At 43.9% G+C, this 21,857-nt stretch overlaps 1 long non-coding RNA gene across 1 annotated transcript; it reads left to right on the top strand.

Moving 5' to 3' along the window:
• Nucleotides 1-195: 195 nt before the first annotated feature.
• LOC142652751 (uncharacterized) lies at nt 196-2,793 on the top strand. Its single transcript, XR_012847915.1, has 3 exons — nt 196-343; nt 428-661; nt 2,628-2,793. It is a non-coding gene; the product is annotated as an uncharacterized LOC142652751 (long non-coding RNA).
• Nucleotides 2,794-21,857: the final 19,064 nt, after the last annotated feature.

The raw sequence follows: 21,857 nt of genomic DNA, 5'->3' as shown, positions 1-21,857 counted from the left end.
TTATATGAAAGGGAGATGTGGGGAATGTACCGAGGCCTCCATGTCATTTACTTATACTAGCGTTTAGTAGGCCTCCCCTTCCTTCCAGGTCTCTGCTTTTTATACAACTACTCGGCTCTACACTTTTCTTAAAAATTATATCATTTATTTGGTTTATCTTTTTTCTGCCAGGTTCTTAGCCAACCAGCATGAGGAGGAAGAAGACCGGTATCGTCGAGAGATCTACCCCTGGGCCTTAGGACGGCATTGGATTAGGAAGACGGAAGAATTATTTCGTAAGCGCAGCCTGTTGCTCCTCCAGATGGGATATAAAGCTTGGGTGGACCGGGCCACCTGTGATCTGGTTAGTAAAAATAAAACAACAATATAGTCTATCATGAAGATTCTGTGGTGATGTTATTCTGATTTATATACTGTTTAATTCCAGATCATGGCAGAAGACCCTTTGCACTGGGCATGGAGAAGAGAGAGGCAGATCCATCATTGCTGGGCAGTTCCCTATTCCAGGAGAGATAAGCGGGAATTCACCATCCATGGCCCATGGAGCATCCCTCCATCCTGCTCCCTCTGTGAGACCATCCTTCTCCATCCATGCAAGAGGGAAGTTTGCCAGGCAGACACAATGGAGGAACCCGGCACCGCAGAGTCATAAACATCTGTGGTAAGTAAATAGTTGGTATGGAAGAAGAGTGCTAAACCCTTAATGACATGCCACATACATGTACGTGGCAGCCATTAGCCCCTTCGCTCACCTGAATGTAATAGCTCACCTGAACATAAAATATGGAGCAGGCTAACGCGCTGAGCTCACTCCATATGCTATGGGCATCAGCTGTGTATTACAGCTGACACCCTGAACTAATGGCAAGGAACAGCGATCAATCTGTTCCTGGCCGTTCAACCCCTTACATGCCGCGGTCAATAGAATCCGCGTCATCTAAGCCAATAGAAAGAGGGCAGCCCCATGAAGGTTATCATAGCAGCCCAGGGGGCTAATGAAAGACTCCAGGACTGCCTTCATACTGCCTCTGAAAATGTACTGCAATATATTAGTATTGATCAGTGGTTAAAATCCCCTGGGGGGACTGATAAAAAGTGTAATTTTTTTTAAAAACGAAAAATTAAAAACACCAAAATCCCTGTTTTTTGGTCACCTTAGCTCTAAAAAAGAATGTAAGAAAATGTGATCAAAAAGTTGTATGTACTAAAAAAGGGAACCAATAAAAACTGCAGCCCCCAAAAAATAGCCCTCACCACTGCTCAATCGACAAAAAAATTAATAGCTTTCAGAATGCGGTGAAACAAACAAATATTTTTTTTAACAAATTATTTTTTTCTTTGTAAAAGTAGTAAAATATAAAAAAAATTACCGGAATCGCTGCAAAATAATGTTTCATTGTCCTTTTAACGCTCGGTTAAATCCGTAAAAGCAAAACCCCAAAAATAATGGGGGAATCACAGTTTTGTCCAATTCAAACCCACAATTTTTTTTTTCATTTTCCAAGTACATTATATGGTACTCTAAATAGTGCAAATGGAAACTTCAATTCCTTTCGCAAAAAACGAAACGAAAACGAAAAGCAAAAAATTGCCTCTGGCAGGGTTTAATAGTAGCCTGTCAAAATCTCTATATACTGCTATACATTAGTATTTCAGTATATGGTGCAAGCGATCCAATGATCGCTGGATCAAGTCCCCTAGGGGGACTTCTAAAAAAAATAAAGAAACTGTAAAGTAATGTACCAAAAAAATAAAATTTAAATTGCCCATTTCACCCCAACAAATATATAAGTTTTTCGTTTCCGAGTACATTATATGGTACATTAAATGGTGGCATGAAAAACGACAACTTGTCCCACAAAAAAAAAACAAGCCCCCATACGGCTATGTGTCGACGAAAAAAATTAAAAGTTATGGCTTTTGGAATGCGGGTAGGAAAAAACGGAAATAAAAAATAAAATTGGCCGTGTCATTAAGGGGTTAAGTAAAATCTTAAATACCAAACCTGTCCCTAACTAAAAATCTAGCCTGATATATTGTGCTAAGATAAATATGGCTACTAGAGTATGAAAATTGTTTCTTAATCTGTCAGAATGCTCCGTAATGTGAAATACATGAATTGTTAATGAGAACTTCATATAGAAGAGAACTAGACAAGGACTAGGATACGAGGAGAGAGGATCTCCTCCTCACTGACCGTTATAGGCAATGTGGAGCACTAAGAACCTGCAAAAGCAACCAATGCATAGAGTGTAGGAATAAAATATCATTCTAGATTATTACATCCTCAGTCCTAGTAATGGAAACACGGAGAAATGATAGAGATATCAGTATCTATTAAATGTCATCACTATATGATACAGAACATATAATCTCCATGATTTACTTTCTATGCTATAACACTAGATCCGCTGTCATTCTACACCAATGACTGGTCCTCTGTACATTGTATCCGTTGTCACTGGCTGCGGTCACATTGCTCCAGATCATATTTTACCTACCAAGTATTTGTTTCTGGATAAAGTATCGCCATATCGCTTCTCTCTGAGTGTTTGGTAACATTGACGTTTTGGTTCCTATAATGGACATTTACAACAACTTTCTTTATTTCTCCATTCATAACTAAGATGTACTACTGCCAGGATGGGGACAACAACTGCCTGACAGCAAGAAGATCTAGAAGCCGCGATGGATGAAGACCGGAGATATATCATTTTTATTGTCACACGCATACACACACAGACACTGTCACACATTCATGTACATAGTCATACAAACACACATACATACACACACACACATACAATACAAACATATAGACACACACAATCACTGTAGGTAGTCACATGCAGTCACTAGGTAGTCATACACCTTGCAGTACATACATTTTATAGTGTTTACATCCCTTAGTATGCCCAGAGGAAGGGCAGTACAGCGGCCATGGTTTCCCTGCAGGTTTCCTCCACTGGGGGTTTTTCCTGCCCTGAGTGTTGCTGTACCCTCTTTGTGAGTGATGGGAGGTAAAAACAATAACACATTCACATACACATACATATAATAAATTTCACATTATTACACTTTCCATACTGTGTCTGAGTCATTCTTCTATTTCTGTGTGTGAATGTAAACTGTAATTTAAAGAGTTTCTGTGCAAATATTAAAGGGGTTCCCTGAGACTTTTATATTGATGGCCTTTCCTTAGGATAGGTCATCGATATCAGATCGGAGGGGGTCCGACTCCCGACACCACCGCTGATCAGCTGACTGAAGAAGCCACGATAATGGACTCCATAGTTGTACTCTGTGCCCGGGATTACAGCTTTGTGCCATTCACTTGAACGGAAGATTTTACTAAATTGATGGTAAATTCCAGTGTCTGAAGCACATATTTATATCACATCCTCGTCGTGATATGCCATCAATTACTATCTGTTCAGAACTCCTTTATTAAACAGGGTAAAATGTGTCTTTTTCATGTTTGGTTTACATGTTCCCTTTCAGGGTGGTTTCAGATGTGGCAGGGCTTCCACTGCCATGGATTTTGGCCTTTCAATCACACTCCCTGATAATCCATCATACACTACTCCACATGAAGACCTGCAGATGACATAGAAGAGACTATGACTATAGGAAGAAGATAACGTGATCTGTCATTCCGCCCCTCGTCTCCCATCACAAGGACATCAGTCATGAATACATTTCACACAAAGACGGATGAGGAACGTTACCCTGAAAACCGTGACCTAGGATGTGGCTGGGCAGATTCTGAGCCCCTTCCACCTTTCATCCTTTCTCCCCATTTATCTAGCGCTTTATGTATCTACTGATAATACAATGATGGATTTGTTCAGACACTTTAAGAGAACATGACAAATAGGTAAATAAAGTCAGTGTAATATTGATGGTAATTGCAGATATGAAACGATGTGATATAAGCGTAGAGCGGCCACGCATCCATTTACCCTCAGCATTACACTGTCCTTCCATGTTTCTCCAGCCTCTGTCCTTCCATTATATCTCGCACCATCTCTGTGAGATCAGTATGAGATTGTGGGTGAACAGTCAGACATGTATGTAACTGAATGTAAATGTGTGATGGGTCCATATAGAAGGAGATCATGTCATTTCACTACATAATGTGCTTTATTTCTGTCTTAATATTTATATTAAAAGTACGCAAAAGGTGTAACATTTAATATTTAAATAAAATATATTTTCTTGTTGTTACAAGTGTGGTAGTGTCAGTGTGTGGTTACTAGTGTCATTCTCATGGATAATCAAAATGTTGTAAAATTGTGATCAATGATGAATAAAACATCAAATATTGCATATATTTTAAATTTTTCCACAATATTTCCATTTCTGTGCGAAATCATAGCTCAATAACAATCAGAACAAGAAAAGTAATCTTATTAACCCATTAAAGAATAATTTTAAAGAACTGGGCTACAAGCTGAAGGGAAGGACCTCCAATGTTGTATTCTCAGGTATATTGCCTGTGCCATGCGCATCACAGGAAAGACAGCGGGAGCTCAGGGAGTTAAATGCATGGCTTAAGTCTTGGTGTAGAGGAGAAGGCTTTGGGTTCCTAGAGCACTGGGCTGACATTGGGGTACAAACTCTATTCTGCAGATGATTTGCACCTAAATGGAAGGGGGTCCGCTCTGCTGGGGGAGAGAATTCTAGCTGGGGTGGCAAAGTATTTAAACTAGGGCTGAGGAGGGAGGTCAATGTAGAAAATAAAGGGGTAGTCAGGTTAGAGAGGGGTCAGACTATACTGGTGGGGGGAGAAATAAACTGTGGGGAGAAGACTAGGCAACAGAATAAGGAGGTCCTTTCGTTACAAAAAAGCAATGAAAATAAAAATGCCCAAATAATGTCAAATGTCAAAGTACATTTCTGATATTAAAGTTAAAGTGTATATTCACAAATGCCAGAAGCCTAGCAAGCAAAATGGAAGCCTTGGTATTGGAAGAAAATATAGATATAGTTGGTGTTGCTGAAACATGGCTGGACTCTTCACATGACTCGGGTTGTAAATTTACAGGGTTTCACACTGTTTCGGAAAGACAGGGCAAATAGGAAAGGTGGTGGTGTATGTCTGTATGTGAGAAGTGATATGAAGGCGAGTGTGAAAGAGACAATAGTGGGTGTAGATTGTGAGGAGGTTGAAACCTTGTGGGTGGAATTACAAAGGGAGGTGAACACTGAAAAAAATTACTTTTCGTGTAATTTATAGACACCCCAATATAACTGAAGAGATGGAAGTTCAGCTATATAAACAGATGGAGCGTGCTGCACAGGCGGGTACGGTAGTAATAATGGGAGATTTTAATTACCGGGATATTAATTGGTGTCATGGTTCGGCTTCAACTGCAAAGGGGAGATATTTCCTCAACCTATAGCAGGAAAATTTTATGGGCCAGTTTGTGGAAGACCCGACTAGAGGTGAAGCTCTTTCGGATCTGGTCATTTCTAATAATGCAGAGCTTGTTGGGAATGTCAATGTTCGTGAAAACCTCGGTAACAGTGATCACAAGATAGTTACATTTTACCTATACTGTAAAAAACAAACACAGGCTGGGAGGACAAAAACACTTAATTTTAAGAAGGTCGATTTCCCCAGGTTGAGGACTGCAATTCAGGACATAGACTGGGAAGAACTAATGTCAAATGATGGTACAAATGATAAATGGGAGATTTTCAAATCTACTTTGGGTAATTATAGTGCAAAATGTATTCCTATAGGTAACAAGTATAAACAAATAAAATTAAACCCCACATGGCTTACACCTTCTGTAAAAAGGGCAATACATGACAAAAAAGGGCATTTGAAAAATACTAATCTGAGGGTACAGCTGTTGCCTTTGTAAAATATAAAGAACTTAATAAAGTTTGTAAAAAGGTAATGAAATCAGCAAAAATGAAAGGCAGATGGCCAAGAATAGTAAAACAAATCCCAAAAAATTCTCCAAGTATGTAAATGCAAAAAAGCTAAGGTCTGAACATGTAGGACTCCTAGAGAGTGGTAATGGGGAGTTGGTCACAGGGGATCAAGAGAAGGCAGAGTTACTAAATGGGTTCTTGAGCTCTGTATATACAACAGAAGAAAGAGCAGCTGATGTAGCCGCTGCCAGTGCTGTTAATAGATCAGTTGATATACTGAATTGGATGAATGTAGATATGGTGCAAGCTAAGTTAAATAAAATAAATGTACACGAGGCCCCGGGACCAGATGGGTTACACCCTAGAGTTCTTAAAGAGCTTAGTTCAGTTATTTCTATCCCCGTCTTCATAATATTTAGAGATTCTCTAGTGACTGGAATAGTGCCAAGGGACTGGCACAGGGCAAATGTGGTGCCTAATTTCAAAAAGGGCTCTAGGTCTTCCCCGGGTAATTATAGACCAGTAAGCTTAACATCCATTGTGGGGAAAATGATTGAGGGGCTATTGAGGGACTATATACAGAATTATGTGACAAAAAATATTATTAGAAGTGACAGCCAGCACGGTTTTACTAAGGATAGAAGCTGTCAAATCAACCTGATTTGTTTCTATGAAGAGGTGAGCAGAAACCTAGACAGAGGGGCCGCTTTGGATGTAGTGTTTTTGGACTTTGCAAAGGCATTTGACACTGTCCCTCATAGACGTCTAATGGGTAAATTAAGGACTATAGGTTTAGAAAGTATCGTTTGTAATTGGATTGAGAATTTGCTCAAGGACCGTATCCAGAGAGTTGTGGTAAATGATTCCTACTCTGAATAGTCCCTGGTTATAAGTGGTGTACCCCAGGGTTCCGTGATGGATCCATTATTATTCAACTTATTTATTAATGATATAGAGGATGGGATTAATAGCACTATTTCTATTTTTGCAGATGACACCAAGCTATGTAATATAGTTCAGACTATGGAAGATGTTCTTGAATTGCAAGCGGATTTAAACAAACTAAGTGTTTGGGCGTACACTTGGCAAATTAGGTTTAATGTAGATAAATGTGAAGTTATGCACCTGGGTACGAATAACCTGCATGCATCATATGTCCTAGGGGGAGCTTCACTGCGGGAGTCACTTGTTGAGAAGGATCTGGGTCTACTTGTAGATCATAAACGAAATAACAGCATGCAATGTCAATCAGCTGCTTCAAAGGTCATCAAGATATTGTCGCGTATTAAAAGAGGCATGGACTCACGGGACAGGGATGTAATATTACCACTTTACAAAGCATTAGTGCGGCCTCATCTAGAATATGCAGTTCAGTTCTGGGCTCCAGTTTATAGAAAGGATGCCCTGTAGTTAGAAAAAATACAAAGAAGAGCAACAAAGCTAATAAGGGGCATAGAGAATCTAAGTTATGAGGAAAGATTTAAAGAACTAAACCTATTTAGCCTTGAAAAAAGACGACTAAGGGGGACATGATTAACTTATATATATATATATATATATATATTAATGGCACATACAAAAAATATGGTGCAATCCTGTTCCATGTAAAACTCCCTCAAAAAACAAGGGGGCACTCCCTCCGTCTGGAAAAAAAAAAGGTTCAACCTGCAGAGATGACAAGCCTTCTTTACTGTGAGAACTGTGAATCTATCGAATAGTCTGCTGCAGGAGCTGGTCACAGCAGGGACAGTAGATGGCTTTAAAAAAAAGGCTTAGATAATTTCCTAGAACAAAAAATATAAACTCTTATGTGTAGACATTTTTTACTTCCCTTTTCCCATCCCTTGGTTGAACTTTATGGACATGTGTCTTTTTTCAACTGTACGAACTATGTAGCTATATGTAAAGTACCAGAATGTGCCGTACGTCCTGAGCTCTCAGCCCTCTCCATACGCTGTGAGTGTCAGCTGTGTATTACAGCTGATACCTCAAACTAATGGCTAGAAATAGAGATCGCTCTGAACCTGCCCGTTTTACCACTTAGATGCCATGGACAATAGCGACCGTGGCATCTAAGCCATTAGAAAGAAGGGGGCAGCCCCTTCCGACAGGCCGTCCGCCCCCCGTTACGCAGTCGCGGGGTGCTGATGGTTGACATGACAGACCGGGTGCTTAATGAAGGCCCCAGGTCTGCTTTCTTTCAGCCTCCGGTAGGGCTTAACCAGTTCCCAACCGCTCACTGTAAATTCACGTCGGCACTTGCTAGGTGTAATGTCCGTGGCTTCGGGCTGTCAGCTCCAGCCTCCCGCTGACAGCCGCAGCCACGAGTCGGCAAGCGCTGGCCCCAGCCTCCTCCTCAGGAGACGCCAGTGCTTGCATCCACTCACCTCCGCCGGAGCCCGCAGTACCCTGGGCTATAAGAGGTGTCCAGCCCTAGTTCGATGCCTGAGCGTTGTTAGTCTTTCCCAGTCTGTCTCGCAATGGTCCCTTAGTGTCTCCCGTTCCAGCTGTTACCCGTGCCCTGTTACCGTTCCTGTATTCCGTATTGTTCCAGTTCCTGTGCCTACCAGCATTGGAATAGTGTCTTCTGCCACGTCCAGTGTCGTCTGCCACGTCCAGTGTCGTCTGCCACGTCAAGTGTATTCTGCCACGTCCAGTGTCGTCTGCCACGTCCAGTGTCGTCTGCCACGTCAAGTGTCTTCTGCCACGTCCAGTGTCGTCTGCCACGTCCAGTGTCGTCTGCCACGTCCAGTGTCGTCTGCCACGTCCAGTGTCGTCTGCCACGTCAAGTGTATTCTGCCACGTCCAGTGTCGTCTGCCACGTCCAGTGTCGTCTGCCACGTCAAGTGTCTTCTGCCACGTCCAGTGTCGTCTGCCACGTCCAGTGTCGTCTGCCACGTCCAGTGTCGTCTGCCACGTCCAGTGTCGTCTGCCACGTCAAGTGTCTTCTGCCACGTCAAGTGTCTTCTGCTTCATCGGATACTGCCCGCCACTTCTGGCGCCACCTGCCGCACCAGTCTCCATCCGTGCTGGAGCCACAGCCACCGCCCGGACTGTTTCAGGTACCCCAGCATTACTGTCTGCCATTGACTTCCGTATAGACTGTGACCTGGTCAGCTACCTCCCCGCTACGGCGGAGCGGCCTAGTGGGTCCACATACCCTGTGTCCGTGACACTAGGCTCTGTGCAGTGCTGATGTGAATTTACGGTGGATGTTAGCAGAGCAATCGGGTGTCTCAAAGTGCCACTGACACTCAGATACTACTGTTGAGACCTGCCTCTGATCGTGGAGACATGATCGGGACCTGATTGGTTTAGGTCCCAATCATGTGATTGTCACGGTAACCAATCATGGCCATCGCAGGAAAGATTTGTTGCAGAAACAAACTATCCTGGGGATCTAGTATATATAACACTGTCTCTCCCATGCTGTTCTATCAGAGAGCGAACAGAGGAGAGACCGTGTCACATCTGCAAATATCACAGTATAAGACACACATAAGATACACAATATAATAAATCCCCCCAATCCCATTAATCCGCTTTGTTAGGTAGAATTTAGGGTTAGGTTAAGGTTAGGCTAGGTGATCAGGATATACAAGCATTAGGGTATAGTTAGTAATAATTTAGGGTGAAGGTTAGGGTAGTATAAGTTAATATACACTACCGTTCAAAAGTTTAGGGTCAATTTCCTTATTTTTGCAAGAAAAGCACAGTTTTTTCCAATGAAGATAACATTAAATTAATCAGAAATACACTCTATACATTGTTAATGTGCTAAATGACTATTCTAGCTGCAAACGTCTGGTTTTTAATGCAATATCTACATAGGTGTATAGAGGCCCATTTCCAGCAACCATCACTCCAGTGTTCTAATGGTACATTGAGTTTGCTAATTGTGTTAGAAGGCTAATGGATGATTAGAAAACACTTGAAAACCCTTGTGCAATTATGTTAGCACCGCTGTAAACAGTTTTGCTGTTTAGAGGAGCTATAAAACTGACCTTCCTTTGAGCTAGTTGAGAATCTGGAGCATTACATTTGTGGGTTCGATTAAACTCTCAAAATGGCTAGAAAAAGAGAGCTTTCATGTGAAACTCGACAGTCTATTCTTGTTCTTAGAAATGAAAGCTATTTGATGCGAGAAATTGCCAAGAAACTGAAGATTTCCTACAACGGTGTGTACTACTCCCTTCAGAGGACAGCACAAACAGGCTCTTACCAGAGTAGAAAGAGGAGTGGGAGGCCCCACTGCACAACTGAGCAACAAGACAAGTACATTAGAGTCTCTAGTTTGAGAAATAGACCCCTCACAGGTCCTCAACTGGCAGCTTCATTAAATAATACCCGCAAAACGCCAGTGTCAACGTCTACAGTGAAGAGGCGACTCCGGGATGCTGGCCTTCAGGACAGAGAGGCAAAGAAAAAGCCATATCTGAGACTGGCTAATAAAAGGAAAAGATTAATATGGGCAAAAGCACACAGACATTGGACAGAGGAAGATAGGAAAAAAGTGTTATGCACAGACGAATCGAAGTTTGAGGTGTTTGGTTCACACAGAAGAACATTTGTGAGATGCAGAACAACTGAAAAGATGCTGGAAGAGTGCCTGAGGTAATGTGGTGGAGGTAATGTGATGGTCTGGGGTTGCTTTGGTGCTGGTAAAGTGGGAGATTTGTACAAGGTAAAAGGGATTTTGAATAAGGAAGGCTATCACTCCATTTTGCAACGCCATGCCATACCCTGTGGACAGCGCTTGATTGGAGCCAATTTCATCCTACAACAGGACAATTACCCAAAGCACACCTCCAAATTATGCAAGAACTATTTAGGGAAGAAGCAGGCAGCTGGTATTCTATCTGTAATGGAGTGGCCAGCGCAGTCACCAGATCTCAACCCCATAGAGCTGTTGTGGGAGCAGCTTGACCGTATGGTTCGCAAGAAGTGCAAGATAGTATAACATCGGTACCAGACCTATCAAGCATGTAGCGTCCGCTGGCATCTACTGGGCATGCTCGAAGATGGCGTCCAAACCGGAAGTTCAATCCAGTAGAACACATATGACAGGAAGATCACTATTGCAAACAGCGGCGATAGTGTAAATATAGGATTTATATAGAAAAAAAGAGGGACATGTAAGTAGAGAAGTCTGCAAAATTGAATACATGCACAGAACAGCATCTGAATGGATGAAACAGATTGCTTTTTTGATCCATGCTGACAACAAGCAATTATATGACCCCCAACTAATTAACTAAAATATACCAAAAAAGGGATATCTTAATATATTGTCACGTGTGACTAAAGTCACCATCCGGACATAATGAGCTCCCACAATTACCGAGGATAATATCATCCCTACCAGGGATATCAAATAAACACAAACCCAAAGTATCAAGGGATAGACGTATATTTTAAATACGATCAATATGCATTTTTTATTTAGTGAAAGGGAGCTCACTTTGCTTATATGGAACATAGTTCAGATGAAAGGGGAACTCTACTGTATAGTTCACTACAGCTTTACAATCCAAGATATAAAAAAAAACACAATACACTACATCGCTGTATTCCGGAAAAAAAAATTTGAAGAACCAAGTGTACATCTTTCCACTCGAGACATTACGATCCCAGAAAACGGGCCTCTGCTACTTTCCAACAGCCCTCAAATTGCTTTACAAAGAGGTATGTGTCTAAAGAATATAGAAAAAACAAAATAGAATTAATATACAGTATTTATAAGCACAAACACAGTAGAATCGGATAAAAAATATATGTATAGGAAGTCCAAATTAGACCCCAAATTATACATATACATGGAACAAACTATACCTTTGAGAAAGCCCACCGATAACAACCCTCAGGTATCGGGGCAAGTTACCCCCCACCGTTCTAAATATGTGGGCCACAAGGGTACTCAATATTAATGTTACGTCCATGGTCGGGGGTCGCCGTTCTAACTCACCCCCTGACGATCCCAGCCATCTCTCTGCTCGGCGTCCTCCTCCTCCTGGCAGACGCCGGCACTCTCTTCCGGGTCCTCGTACTGTTTCCCGCAGGGCGCGCATGGTTTCCATGCTGCATATCTATTCCAGCTCCTTTCTTTTAAGGGACAACTCTCTATCGCCGCTATGTCTCATTTGGGGTACTGAATCTATGATTCTAAATTTTAATTGCAAAAAAAGAGATAGATCCGGAGTGTATATAAAATATAACTTTTACTGGGTTTTGTTAAAACATTTGTAATTTACGACATATGCGCATAAAGACTATCTCTTTTTTTGCCATAATATTACGGTGAACGCATTCAAAACTATTATTGTCTATGTGGTGGACTACAAATAATACCACAAATATCTATCTGAATTTTTCAAAAGGATATGGCAAACTTTATTGCAAGACCATTAATACGGAGGCATGGTTGCATCAGGCTAGGGAAGTGTTCTCTGAGAAAGAGTTTTCACAGAAGAAATATACGCCGTCTTTAAAATCAGCTTTTTCTGAATTAACGAAATGTTATAAGGAACAATCTACATCATGGTGGGAAGTGCAATCGTTCGAAAACTACCTTAAACATAATATAGTCCCGAGAGGACTGAGAATTATGCTTATGCCTGCAACAAGATTGCAGACCCCCGAATTGATGCATCGGTGGGAAACAGAGGCCACAAATAGTTCTCTCAGACTAATACAGATCCTGCTGGATGAAGAGAAGCGAGTCCTGGACATTACAACCAAGAAATTAAAAGAGCAAATTGAAATAGTCCTAAAGTTTAAAACGGAACCAGAATACAGCGCTAAAGAACTCACACTGCAAAATATTTTTGAGAAATTTCAGTTCAACTTAACAGAAAGGAAACACAATCAATTTGTTCGGGACCTACAAGACTTTAGGGACAACAAAATATACACGTTTGAAACCAAGAAAGCAAGATCAAAAACCAAAATGGACCAATCTTCAACAGATACTGATTACACTGATCAAGAATCAAATCACCAGAACTGGACCACAGGAAATAGAGGGAGAAATCCCATTAGACCAAATAGAGGAAGAGGTCACTCAAGAAATAGAAATCCTCTAAAAAGATGGGACTTGTCGCAAAACTCAGGCGTCTCCAGCCACTCAGGAACCAGTCAAAATTCTGGATTCAACTTAGAAACATCCCCTTTTTTAGACAGGGAAGGTCCAAGAATACCATATCAGTTACGGAACAAACCGAGCAATCTGAAGTAATAAAAAAGAATGAATTAACGGTAATCAATTTGTCTGAAAGAAAATTACCTAACACGGAAATCTCCATCCTCAGCAGAGACCTGTCATACGTACCCACCACTGGTTTTGACATCTTCAATTGGGTCAAGGACATCCACTTGTTCACAAGGAAACTAAAATGGCATAAGCTATATAGAATTAAAGACAAGAAAGAATGTCAGGATCTGGGAATCACGCTAAACGAATTACCACATGCAAGAGATTTAGCAGATCTATTATCCTCGAATGACAAACAGAGAGTGACGGGTTCCTTTACAACTTGTAAAGTAAAAAGTCAGAAAATGCCTCCCACCGGAGAAACCTCGGTCATAGACGTATTCCAAGAAATGGTCATTAGTGACCTCATGAAAATCAACATACAGAGAAAACTAACCAATCTGGCCAGAAACTAGAACAACGCACTAGTCTCCTTGGAAAGGGATGAGAACATCGTGATTAAGGCATCTGACAAAGGGGGAAACGTAGTGATCCTGGAAAGGAAAAAATATATAGAAACATGCAATAACATCCTAAACTACCCTGTAAACTACAAAATTCTCACAGAAGACCCCACTATGAAATTTAAAAAAGACCTCTTGAAAATATTAAATGATGCAAAAAGAAATGACCTTATTGATGAACATGAATATAAGTTCATGATAATCGAAAAACCCAAGATCCCCACATTTTATGCTCTCCCCAAGATACATAAGGGCACGAACCCCTTAAAAGGGCACACTATTGTATCCGGTATTGGGGAATTGACACAAAATGTGGGGATCTATCTATATTGATAGGGTTTTAAGAACCTATGTAGAGACTCTACCTTCCTACACAAGAGACACGATGGATTTGTTGGCCAAAATTTATGGTCTACCCACCGAATTAGTTACCATCCTGTGTAGTATAGACGTCGAGGCCCTATACTCATCTATTCCCCATGAAATGCTACTTGAGGCAGTACGGCACTTCTTACATACGAGAGGGACACACTTCAGGGACCATAGCGCGTTCATGTTGAAACTGCTAGAATTTGTCTTAACCAGGAATTATTTTTTGTTCAACGGAAGCATGTACCACCAGCTCAGAGGCACCGCTATGGGCAACTCATGTGCTCCCACATACGCCAACCTTTTTCTGGGCTGGTGGGAAGAAACCATTGTTTTCACCGATGAACGATATCTAACTAATCTACCGGTTTCAATGTGGGCGCGCTATATCAATGATATTTTTGTTTTGTGGACTAAACCTATTGAAATTTTCGAGGGGTTTGTTCAAGCTATCAACCAAAACAATATTGGACTGAGATTCACATTTGAATCTCACTGCAGCACACTCCCATTCTTAGATGTGCTTATATCCATTAAAGACAATGGCAAACTAAAAACATCAATCTATAGAAAACCCACCACCACTAACAGTCTTCTGAGGTGGGAGAGTTATCATCCCTACCCACTAAAGAAAGGCATACCGAAGGAACAATATCTCCACCTCAGAAGGAATTGTTCGGATGTACGAGACTTTAGGAAACAGACAAAAGATCTTGAGACACGATTCGTTGAGAGGCTACCCCTCTTAGGTTCTAAAGGAATCATACAAACATGAATATTCCCAGAAAAGAGAAGAACTACTAATTCTCAAAAAGAAGGAAACCATTAAACAACCCATACGGCTAATCGGAACATACGACATGGCAGATCATATGATAAAAGGCATACTTGAAAAACACTGGAAAATTCTTTGCATGGACGCAGACTTAAGAGAAACGATAACACCCAGGGACAAATAACCTATAGAAAAGGAAGAAGTATAGGGGATCAAGTCACACACAGTCATCTAAATAGCCTAAAAAAGGAAGGTTGTTGGCTAAATAGAAAAATAGACGGATGCTTTAGATGTGGGCACTGTAAAGCATGTACATACACACAAGTAACAAAGGTTTTTCACAGCGCCCACACAGTAATCAGTTACCCTATAAAAAGCTTCTCCAGCTGTTGCACAAAAAATTAATATACAAAATCACTTGTCCATGCCCCTTAGATTATGTCGGGAAGACCATAAGGGAGCTAAAAAAGAGAGTTCTCGAACACATAGGTGATGTTTTGCATGAAAGGGATAAACCAATTTCTCGTCATGTTCATCTCAACCACAAAGGAGATCCAAGTTGCCTCCAATTCACAATAATAGAATGGTTACAACCATCCATAAGAGGAGGGGATATCGATAGAATATTATTGCAGAGAAAGTCAAAATGGATTTTTAAATTCGGATCAACCGTACCAAACGGGCTTAATGAACAGCTGGATTTCGGATGTTTCATCTAAGCCAATCTTGTACGCACTTCTCATTAATTAACCAGACTCTCTCGAAAAAGTCGCCATGAGTCCCATTGAATTAATTAATCAAAAATCAAGAACAACACCCCTACCCTTGCAATCCATGCTTGCTTTCTAAATAGTGTTACAACTAGCACTCTTGCTGTTTAATATCCCAAAAATAGTACTCAAAATAAATTCCTTTAAAATAAACAAGTCTTTTCCGTAGTTATCTGGGGGACTTGTCTTTGTGTGGGGGATGCATGGGTGCCGGACAGGATTATTCTGTCCAGGCATTCATGCCCCAGGCGCAAACACAGTCCTTCACAGAACTCCTTTCCCCCTTATCCACCCCTACTCCGCTGACCGGCCGTGCCCTCTGTTCTTATAGATAGATTTTAGGATTTTCCTGTCTAATTACCTACTTTAACGCAGGTCCACAGCGTCTGTATGAGACGCTCGGGACTTGACAGTCAGTAGGGAAACTGATGAAACATCGCAGCCAATGTCTGGCTGCAACGTCACATTAGAAGGGGCGGAGTTATCTCCGTTTCCCAGACTACGCGTCTGCAGGCAGCGAAGAACAGAATCGCTGCCCGCAGTCCGGGTATATCTCCACCTTTGGAGAGGCAGTAGGGAGCTCGGTCCTGACGTGGATGGGGTGGTGGCTTGCGGCGCGATCGCTGCCTCAGCTGACGCATGGATGTGATGCCTTGTGTCGGTGTGGCTGCGGTCGCACGGCGGGTCATCGCTCCATACAATACACACGCCCCCAAACGTCACAGGGGGGTGTGTGATTAGTGGGAGGATTCGGGGGAAGGACCGGACATAAAAGAGACAGGGAATCCCTCATTTGAGTGACGGCAGACGCAAGGAACGGACGTTGCTACCTACCTCCCAGACGGGAAGTCAGATTTCTTGCCACTGCAAGCATGCTTTTATAAAAAAAAGCATTATTTTCTGCTAGACAGCTACACTAATCTTTATGCAGCTTCCTACGAACTTGGATAAAGCTGCACCTTTGACCTATCTCCATTGAGGAATCATTTGGTCAGGAAGAAACGCGTTCAGAGAATACCTATCTAACATCAGAGGTTAACCAATTACCAGGGCATTGAAGACAACCGCTTAAAGGACTATTAACATCCGAAAAAGGGGTAGAAGGGCAACTGCCCTAAAAATCTTTTTATCACCCCTATATGTCTTTCACGCTAAGCAAAGAAAATAAACATTTATGGGAGAACCTCCTGATGTAAAGGATCTGCCAGGCACAGCTTCGGGGTTAACTCCCAGAACTAATCAGTCAGCACCTGAGAATACATCCCTGAGACTAACTCCTGCTTCCACCATTCAGGCTGGCAGGCTTAGGAGTGGGAGAGCCTATCGTAACCTGGCCAGACTCAGCTAGCTCCCGCCCTCAGTCTATTTAAGCCTGCACTTCCTGTCCCTCGGTGCTTGTTATTGCTTGTGTTTCTTTCCTTGTGGTTTCCTGGCCAAGCTACAGCTCCTGCTATTTTTGATCCTGCTCCATACAGACCCTGGCTTACCGACTACTCTTCTGCTTTTCGTTTTGTACCTCGCACACTCCAGGCTTGACTCGGCTCGTTCACCACTCTGGTTGCTCACGGTGTTGCCGTGGGCAACGGCCCCTTTTCCTTGCTTGTGTTCCTTTGTATGTTTGTCGTGTTTGTCATGCACTTACTGAGCGCAGGGACCGCCGCCCAGTTGTACCCCGTCGCCTAGGGCGGGTCGTTGCAAGTAGGCAGGGACAGAGTGGCGGGTAGATTAGGGCTAACTTGTCCGTCTCCCTACCCCCTGCCATTACATAATAACAAGCCCATACCTAGTCTACCCCGGGTCCCTGACACCACTATGGATCCCCGTGAGACCCTGGCTCAGCAAATGCAGGGTCTCTCCCTACAGGTCCAGGCCCTGGCTCAGAGGGTCAACCAGCCTGATGCTACCCTGGTAGTTCCCCTCACCACACCTCTTGAACCCCACCTCAAGTTGCCCGACCGGTTCTCAGGGGACCGGAGGGCTTTTCTCTCCTTTCGGGAGAGTTGTAGGCTTTACTTTCGTTTAAAGCCTCATTCCTCAGGTTCTGAGAGCCAGCGGGTGGGTATAATTATGTCCCGGCTCCAGGAAGGGCCCCAAGAGTGGGCCTTCCCTTTGGCTCCTGACGCCCCTGAACTTTCCTCCGTTGATTGTTTCTTTTCTGCTCTCGGACTTATTTATGACGAGACTGACAGGACTGCCTTTGCCGAGAGTCAGCTGGTGACCTTAAGTCAGGGTAAGAGACCTGTTGAGGAGTATTGCTCTGACTTTCGGAAGTGGTGCGTAGCTTCTCGGTGGAATGACCCTGCCTTAAGGTGCCAGTTTAGGTTGGGTCTGTCGAATGCCCTGAAAGACCTGCTAGTTAGCTATCCCTCTTCTGACTCCCTAGACCAGGTTATGGCTTTAGCGATACGACTTGACCGACGTCTCAGGGAACGACAACGTGAACGTTTATGTGTTTTCTCCTCCGACTCCCCCATGATGCCTCCCGAAGCTCCGTTGCTTCGTTCCTCCCCGAAAGATTCAGAGATACCTATGCAACTCGGGGCCTCCGTGTCCCCCCAACAACGTAGAGAATTCCGCAGGAAGAATGGTCTCTGCTTCTACTGTGGGGATGACAAGCATCAAGTGAACAACTGTCCTAAGCGTAAGATTGCAGCCAGAGAACTTCCGCGTCTAAGTGATCATCGGGGAGGTCACTTGGGCGCACAGGTATTTCCCGTAAATATGAAACGTACTAAGATCTTGCTTCCCTTTCAGGTCTCTTTTGGTGGTAGGTCTGCTACCGGCAGTGCCTTCGTGGATTCAGGGTACTCTACTAATATCATGTCTGTGGAATTTGCTATGTCCCTTGCTATGCCTCTGATAGATTTGCCTAAACCTGTCCCGGTAGTGGGTATCGACTCCACTCCTCTTGCTAATGGTTATTTTACACAGCATACCCCTGTTTTTGAACTCCTTGTTGGCTCCATGCATTTGGAGCAGTGCTCTGTACTGTTGATGCAGGGATTATCGTACGATTTGGTTCTAGGTCTTCCCTGGTTGCAGTTGCATAATCCTACGTTTGACTGGAATACTGGGGAGCTAACCAAATGGGGTAATGAATGTTGTACGTCATGTTTTTCTGTTAATTCTATTTCTCCCCCTAAGGAGGCGAATACGCTACCCGAGTTTGTTCAGGACTTCGCTGATGTTTTCTCTAGGGAGGCCTCCGAAGTGTTACCTCCTCATAGAGAATACGATTGCGCTATCGAATTGGTACCAGGAGCTAAGCTTCCTAAGGGTAGGATATTTAATCTTTCTTGTCCCGAACGTGAAGCTATGAGAGTGTATATCCAGGAATCCCTGGCCAAGGGTTACATTCGTCCCTCTTCTTCTCCGGTAGGTGCTGGCTTCTTCTTCGTGGGGCAGAAGGATGGTGGTCTTAGGCCATGCATTGACTACCGTAGCCTGAATAAGGTCACGGTAAGGAACCAGTATCCCCTTCCTTTGATTCCTGATCTCTTTAATCAGGTTCAGGGGGCCCAATGGTTTTCTAAATTGGATCTACGGAGGGCGTATAACCTTATTCGCATCAAAGAGGGGGATGAGTGGAAGACTGCGTTTAACACGCCCGAAGGCCATTTTGAATACCTCGTCATGCCCTTTGGGTTGTGTAATGCCCCTGCGGTCTTCCAGAATTTCATAAATGAGATTTTGAGAAATTACCTGGGGATTTTTCTGGTAGTGTACCTTGATGACATACTGGTGTTTTCCAAGGACTGGTCCTCCCACATTGAGCATGTCAGGAAGGTGCTCCAGGTCCTTCGGGAAAATAAACTGTTTGCCAAAACCGAAAAATGTGTGTTTGGGGTACAGGAGATTCCATTTTTGGGTCAAATCCTCACTCCTCATGAATTTCGCATGGACCCCGCCAAGGTTCAGGCTGTGGCGGAATGGGTCCAACCTGCCTTCCTGAAGGGGTTACAGTGTTTTTTGGGGTTCGCTAATTATTACAGGAGATTTATTGCTAACTTCTCGGTCATCGCTAAGCCCCTTACGGACCTCACTCGCAAAGGTGCTGATCTCCTCCACTGGCCTACTGAGGCTGTCCAGGCTTTTGAGGTCCTTAAGAAGTGTTTTGTCTCGGCCCCGGTGCTGGTTCAGCCCAACCAAATGGAGCCATTTATCGTGGAAGTTGACGCATCTGAGGTGGGAGTGGGGGCTGTCTTGTCCCAGGGTACCAGGTCCCTCACCCATCTCCGCCCCTGTGCCTACTTCTCCAGGAAGTTTTCGCCAACTGAAAGTAACTATGATATTGGCAACCGCGAACTCTTAGCCATTAAATGGGCATTTGAAGAGTGGCGCCACTTCCTGGAGGGGGCTAGGCACCAGGTAACGGTCCTTACCGACCACAAGAATCTGGTTTTCCTAGAATCTGCCCGGAGGCTAAACCCGAGACCAGCTCGATGGGCGTTATTTTTTACCAGATTCAATTTTTTGGTTACCTATAGGGCTGGGTCTAAAAATATTAAGGCTGATGCACTGTCGCGTAGCTTCATGGCCAGCCCTCCTTCGGAGGAAGATCCTGCTTGTATTTTGCCTCCAGGTATAATCATTTCCTCGATCGATTCTGATTTAGTCTCTGATATTGCTGCTGATCAAGGTGCAGCTCCCGGGAACCTTCCTGAGAACAAGCTGTTTGTTCCCCTGCAATTCCGGCTAAGGGTACTTAGGGAAAATCATGACTCCGCACTATCTGGCCATCCAGGCACCCTGGGTACCAAACACCTCATTACCAGAAATTATTGGTGGCCTGGGTTGCCTAAAGACGTTAAGGCCTACGTCGCCGCTTGTGAGGTTTGTGCTAGGTCCAAGACTCCCAGGTCCCGACCAGCGGGCTTACTGCGTTCGTTGCCCATTCCCCAGAGACCTTGGACACATATCTCCATGGATTTTATCACCGATTTGCCTCCATCCCAAGGCAAGTCGGTGGTGTGGGTGGTGGTGGACCGCTTCAGTAAGATGTGCCACTTTGTGCCCCTCAAGAAACTACCCAACACCAAAACGTTGGCTACCTTGTTTGTCAAACACATCCTGCGTCTCCATGGGGTCCCTGTCAATATTGTTTCGGACAGAGGGGTACAATTTGTTTCAATGTTTTGGAGAGCCTTCCGTATGAAGTTGGGGATTGATCTGTCCTTCTCCTCTGCCTTCCATCCTGAAACCAATGGCCAAACGGAGAGGACTAATCAATCTCTAGAACAATACTTAAGGTGTTTTGTCTCTGACTGTCAATTTGATTGGGTCTCTTTCATTCCCCTCGCCGAATTTTCGCTTAATAACCGGGTCAGTAACTCGTCAGGGGTCTCTCCTTTTTTTTGTAATTTTGGGTTTAATCCACGGTTCTCCTCCCTTTCACCTGGTAGTTCCAACAATCCCGAGGTAGAGGTCGTTCATCGGGAACTGTGCACAGTCTGGGCCCAGGTTCAGAAAAACCTAGAGGTGTCCCAGAGCGTACAAAAAACTCAGGCTGATAAAAAACGTTCTGCTAACCCCCTGTTTATGGTCGGGGATCTGGTGTGGTTGTCGTCTAGGAACTTGCGTCTCAAGGTTCCGTCCAAGAAGTTTGCTCCCCGGTTTATTGGGCCGTATAAGGTCATTGAGGTCCTCAATCCTGTCTCCTTCCGGCTGGAGTTACCCCCGTCTTTTCGGATACACGACGTGTTTCATGCCTCCCTCCTCAAACGCTGCTCCCCGTCCTTGGCTCCCTCGAGGAGACCTCCTGTTCCCATCCTCACCCCGGAGGGGGTGGAATTCGAGGTGGCCAGGATTGTGGACAGCAAGATGGTCCAAGGCTCCCTCCAGTACCTGGTCCATTGGAGAGGATACGGGCCCGAGGAGAGGACTTGGGTACCCGCCTGGGATGTTCACGCTGGGGTATTGGTCAGGAGGTTCCACCTGCGTTTCCCCAGTAAGCCAGGTCCACTTAGAAAGGGTCCGGTGGCCCCTCATAAAAGGGGGGGTACTGTAAAGGATCTGCCAGGCACAGCTTCGGGGTTAACTCCCAGAACTAATCAGTCAGCACCTGAGAATACATCCCTGAGACTGACTCCTGCTTCCACCATTCAGGCTGGCAGGCTTAGGAGTGGGAGAGCCTATCGTAACCTGGCCAGACTCAGCTAGCTCCCGCCCTCGGTCTATTTAAGCCTGCACTTCCTGTCCCTCGGTGCTTGTTATTGCTTGTGTTTCTTTCCTTGTGGTTTCCTTGCCAAGCTACAGCTCCTGCTATTTTTGATCCTGCTCCATACAGACCCTGGCTTACCGACTACTCTTCTGCTTTTCGTTTTGTACCTCGCACACTCCTGGCT

The sequence above is a fragment of the Rhinoderma darwinii genome, chromosome 5, assembly GCF_050947455.1.
Source record: "Rhinoderma darwinii isolate aRhiDar2 chromosome 5, aRhiDar2.hap1, whole genome shotgun sequence".
Lineage (NCBI taxonomy): Eukaryota > Metazoa > Chordata > Amphibia > Anura > Rhinodermatidae > Rhinoderma > Rhinoderma darwinii.
Note: the sequence above shows the minus strand (reverse complement) of the source record. Positions and strands in the feature narration are given on the sequence as shown.